Genomic DNA, 6,000 nt, shown 5'->3' with positions numbered 1-6,000 from the left:
CAAGCCTGTGACATCTCTGTACAGGGAACCACCAGAAACAGGCTCAGCACTGTGACGCTACTCTTCCCTGAACCACAGACTTGAATTTTTACACTATCTGAACTGATTTAGGCTCACAGAAAAGCCTTTATTTTCCTTCAAGCTTTTGAGCATTCTGTCTCTTGCTTGCTGGCAGAAGATTAAGAAAAAGACACATAAACAATTAACAAAGAAACAGTCATGGAAAAAGTGAAACCTCGCCAGTCGTGCCTGCACAACTGTTTTATCATCTGCGTTTGTAATTTTTTTCTTTTACGTTATGTTTTATGGTACGTAAATTTAGTCAAGGTGACACTTTAGCTAAACAAGTGCTTTTGCGTGAGTTCACAGTTTATATGATACTATGAAATATTTGGACAGTGAGTGCCCCTCAGCAAAAAAGCTCCATGACGTCCAGGATCTCGCCCTCCTAAGTCATCTGCTGCACAGAGATGGAGAGGAAGAGAAACCATTGCCGGGATTTCCAGGCCAGGGTTTGCTGATGAGTTGCTGGTGAGACTGTGGTAGACTTTTGTATATTAAATATGCGATCCTTTGTCTTTATTGTTTTGTTTTCAGAAATACATGTAGCCCTGACTGTCTTGGAATTTACCATGTAGACCAACCTGGTCTCCATCTCACAGAGACCCATCTGCCTCTTTGTGTTAAGATTAGCAATCATTACTGAATTAATTGTTAAACCCTTTTATTTTATGTGTATGGTTGTTTTGTGTGCTATGTATGGCCATGAACTATATACATTCTTAGTGCCGGAGGAGGCCAATAGAAAGCATCCGTTTCCTTGGAACTGGGGTTATAGGTGGCCATGCAATGTTTTGTAGGTGCTGGACATTGAACTCTGGGAAGAGTGGCTAGTTCTTAACCATTGAGTCCTCTCTCCAGCCCCAGACTGGCTGTTTCTGGAGGCAGGTATGCATCACCACGCACAACCCTGCTGATTTTGGGTCAGGAGGAGCAGTAACTGGAATTCAAAGCAACTGCTCATGCACGCTAGGCAAGTGTTCTGCCACTAACTTACATAATTTATATCCCCATTGAATTATCTTATTTCTGTTTGATTCTTTTCAATGGCTTACTTAAAAAAAAAAAGTGTGTCTTCTGTTGATGTACAAATGTGCTGAATTATATTCATAGATTTCTTTGTATTGATCTAAACTTGTTTCCATTTCTAGACTGAATCTAGGATTTACTTGATAATGGTTTTTTCCTTTCACATGCTATTAATCGTTGTTTGCTAATACTTTATATAAATTATTTAAAATCAGGCTGGTTTGTAGTTTTCTTCTTTTTCTCTTTTGTTTTTCAGTCTTTGTCATGTTTGATGTTGGTGTTATTCTGGCTCGGCAAGAAGAATTTGGGTGATTTTATTGCTTACTTGACTCTGAAAAAAATTTAGGTACTTCCTTGTGTGTTTATTTAATAGATAAACCTTGGCAGTAGGGATATAGCAGTGATCAAAATGAACAGAAATCCTTTGCGTCTTAGTGGGGGAAGCAGGTTGTGAACAAATAAACAGTCGAGATGCGGAACATGACCACTGACGGCAAGCGTTATGACAGTAAAGTGGGAGTGAAAAGCAAGGTAATGGCAAGGTAGGGGTTTCACTTTAAAGCTGGTGGCCAGGAAGCCTCAGACAGACAGACTTACACAAAAACAGACCAGAGCACAGACCTGAGCGTGAGTCCCGTTAACATCATCTCAGAGATCAGTGATCCAATGGGCGAACATGCCCAGGATGTGAACGGCCAAGGAGGGAGAGCTGCAAGAATTCACATCAAAGGGGTGAGGGGACCTGGCAGAGCCAGAGGCTCTCTCGGGAAGAATGGAGGCTATGGTTTATTACAGGTGGAAAGTGTTGGGGATTGGATCGTGGTGGGAGCAAAGTAGGTGTTCAGAGGAGCCAGACTGGAGAAACCTCAGAGGGGAAGTGGCCCATTTTATTTCTGTTGCTATGATAGAATGCCCTGATGTAAGAACTTAGGTGATAAAGGATTTATTTTAGGTCACAATCCCATGTCATTGTCCATCACTGCAGTGAGAGAATATTCACAGTCAAGAGCAGGGAGAGAGTAAGCGCAGGTCTGCTCACTTCCTGCCTCTTCATTCATATAGTCCAGGGCCCAAACCCAAGGGAATGGTGCCACCTACAGTGGGCTTAGTCTCTGCACATTAATTAACATAGCCCAGATAATCTTCCCAGACATGCCTATTGGCTATCCTCATCAACACAAATCCTCACTGAGATTGTCTTCCCAGCTGATTCTAGGTTGTGTCAAGTTGACAATCAAAAGTAACCATCACGTTTATTAGATACGGATAGGAAAAAGAGGTCAAATCCGATTCCAGCTGTTAGGGTGATTGGAAGGATAGCTGGCCACTTTCTAAGTTTGAAAAGAGGGAGGCAGGAGTGAATTTGGGGAGACTCTGAGTTTCAGTTTTGGACACTGTGTTTCAAATTTCCTTTGGTTGGTAAGTGTTGTGTGACTTTGCCTAGGGAAGACAACAAAAACAAAAAACCAAAAAAAAAACAAAAACAAAAAAACCCCAAAAAAGTCAACTCCAGAGATACAATCTACAACAGACAAAATATTTATTTCTATGTCTAGTTTAGTGAACCAGTGATATATTGGAGTTATTTATAGAATTACCAATGGCTAGTTACATATAGAAACATGAATGCAACATATAGAAACATGAATGCAGCTGCAGGATCAAAAAAGCCACCCTAGCATGGGTGCATGCTCACAAAAGTTGCATTCTTGGGTATTCCTTCATGACTAGTAGGCGGATGGCTGGCTGGGATTGTCTCCACTTCCCAGCAACTGTAGGTTGCATTTACAACCTTGGGCGGGACCTCGTGAATCTTGTAACTTTCTGAACTTCTTAGGTTTCATTAACTTCCTGAGTCTTAATTCCTCCCTCTTCCTTCCAGGAAGGAATGTTTCATTTAGGAGGAAATATCTATAAATAATTCCAGAGTCCAGGGAGGGAGTTCAGGTTGGAGTAACATGTTATCAATGGCTTTTCAATGTGAGTGGAGACAGATCATCAAAGGTGTGACTTTAGGTAAACAGAAAAGACATTGGGAGGATTGATTCCTGGGGTGCCCACCAATTGTCAGTTAGTAGAGCTGACTAGAGAGAGGAGAAGGAATTTAGAGAGGCCCATGCTGAGCTAAGGTGAGTGTGGGGGTGTTTGACATGACTTGGTGGAGGCCATTGGTGACCTGGTGACCTGATGAGGGCAGTTGTGTTGGGTGGTGGGGGCCAAGTCGGGGAGCTCAAGGGGTGATGGGAAAGAGAAGAACTGGAACTGAGGGGGAGCTATGTAACCCCACCCTCACCCACACCCCCATCAGGATTTCAATAGATAGCCTAGGCTGGCTTCGAACTCACAATCTGTCTTGGCCTCCAGATGACAGGCACTTGCCACCACACCTTTTGTCATAGGTATGTCTTTAAAGGGTAGCAGAGAAATAACTGAGTGTAGAATGGGAAGTGGAGTCAATAAGCATTTTTTTTTCCCTCCATGGAGTGCATTATGTCATAGGTTCCCATCCCCCCAACTTCCTAGAAACCAGACCACTCAGTGCTGTCTCTCCCCAGACAGAGCTGCAAAGGGAAGCCTGCTGGACCTTGCAGTCTCCCTCCACATTACAGCTGGGCGCAAGCCCAACAGCTCTGATACCCAGGCCTAAGACAGCCTTGAATAACTCTCATCTAGTGCTGTTCTGCCTTCTGAATCCTGCCGGTTAGCCTAGGTCACGTGATGTGGAACACCCCCCCCCCCCATGCTCCCCAAGAAAGAACCTGTAAGCTTCGGAAGCTCCCTTTGTTCTTTGGACCCGAAGGCTAGGTCTCTTTCCTTTCCTGTCATGCTATCCTTGACATTTGCCTTGCTTGAAACGGTTTTTTTTTTTTTTTTTTTTTGCATCTTGCTTTCTCCCTTCATGGCACGACCATGGCTACAACTCCATAGTCTTCTAAAGTGTAATCCATCTCAGCCTCCTCTCTATTCACCTGAATTACCTTCTATTATGTACAACAGAGTCAACATAATTTGTATGTTAATGGTAATGATCAAACAGAGGTGGAAAAGCAGTTGTTGCAATGCCCTCATGTAATGAGAAGAAATAGAGTCTGGTGTGTGTGTGTGTGTGTGTGTGTGTGTGTGTGTGCGCGCGCGTGTCTTTGTGCATATGTTGTTTAGACAGAAGTACAGATGGTTCTTCCTAAGTAATAAGAAAGCAGGCTGAAGACATAGGTACAGATCTGGAATGAAACATTATGGATATTTTCCTAATAAAGGAGAAGTGAGGCTATCAGCTTCGAATGAGGCTGGCAAGGTGTTGGAAGTCTGAGGAGAGGGGTGATTTAGAGTGGCTTATGAGAAGGTAAAGAGGGGAAAATGGTCTAGGGAGATACTGTCTTAGTGGTCATAGATTTAATTTAGTAGAACACACATTTTTTTTTCTTAGCTGTGTTCTGCTGTGTAAGCACCAGAATGAATAAAAATTGAATTTAGCTAAGAGTTTGCTAGCATAAAGAAATTTATCCAAGGATATACTTTTGATGCGTTGGGGTTAGTGGATAGGATAGCTGTTATTGTATTATCTTTTCTTGTGGTTATGAGTCAGTGCTGACTACTCTTATGTCAACCTGACACACATATAGTCATCTGAGATGAGAGAAGCTCAGCTGAGAAAATGCTTCCCTAAGATCCTGCGGTAGAGCATCTTCTTAATGATTGATCAGTGCGGGAGGCCCCAGCCCATTGTGGGCGGTGTTACCCCTGAGCTGGTGGTCCTGGGTTCTGTAAGAAAGCGGGCTGAGCAAGTCATGAGGAGCAAGGCTGTAAGCAGTACCTCTCCATGGCCTCTGCATCAGTTCCTGCCTCCAAGGTTCCTGGCCTGTGTGAGTTCCTGTCCTGTCTTCCTTTGATGATGAACAGATATGGAAGTGTAAGCCAAGTAAACCCTTTCCTCCATAACTTGCTTTTGGTCATCGTGTTTCATCACAGCAATAGTAACCCTGACTAAGACAGGGACTGTTCATTTAGCTCTTTGGAACTTGATGGGGCCAGTTATTGCAAGGAAATGGAGCATTTTGGGTCCAGCTTAATTATTATTCCCCTACAGTTTCAGAAGTATCCAGACCTGTTAACGGGGAACTTAGCTTGGTGGCCTGGTCCTCCCACTTGTCATCTGACCCCATCCCCTGTGCATTGCCTGTCTTCTGCCCTTCTCCATCCCCTGGGAAGCAGAGAGTGTGGCAGGAGGGTCTCCTTCAGCTGGGCTTCTTCACACAGGAATATGTCTGGCAATAATCTTTGCCCTGAAGATGCCAGGCTTCTCAGATCCTGAAAGTCTGGATGATCTCACCAGGGCTGATTTAGCATTTGTGTGAGGGCTAGTTAGAGATGATCGACAATCTAGCAGATTAGAGCAACCACCGTCGTTTATGATTTGTGGAAGTTAATTGGGAGTAGAGCTTCTTGTCCATTTCTCATCTCACCCTCAGAGTTGATCTGTAACGGGATATGGCTGGCTTCTCCCCAGAGAAATGTGATAGCATGGACTTGTTTCTAGAAAATTCCTTTGAGTTCCTCAAAGCCCTCATTAAAACTGAGTTTTAGGGCTGGTGAGATGGCTCAGCGGGTAAGAGCACCCGACTGCTCTTCTGAAGGTCCGGAGTTCAAATCCCAGCAACCACATGGTGGCTCACAACTATCCGTTAACAAGATCTGACTCCCTCTTCTGGAGTGTCTGAAGACAGCTACAGTGTACTTACATATAATAAATAAATAAATCTTAAAAAAAAAAGAGTTTTATATGCTTTTTTGGATACATATTCAAGGGGAAAACAAAACTATGCACAAAGTACACAAATGAAGTGTCATGAAATTATCTTTACAAGAAGAATTACTTATTTCCTTTTGTGTCTTGTTTTGATTTGTTTGAAA

Source organism: Mus pahari, chromosome 15 (assembly GCF_900095145.1).
Source record: "Mus pahari chromosome 15, PAHARI_EIJ_v1.1, whole genome shotgun sequence".
NCBI classification, from domain to species: domain Eukaryota; kingdom Metazoa; phylum Chordata; class Mammalia; order Rodentia; family Muridae; genus Mus; species Mus pahari.
Note: the sequence above shows the minus strand (reverse complement) of the source record.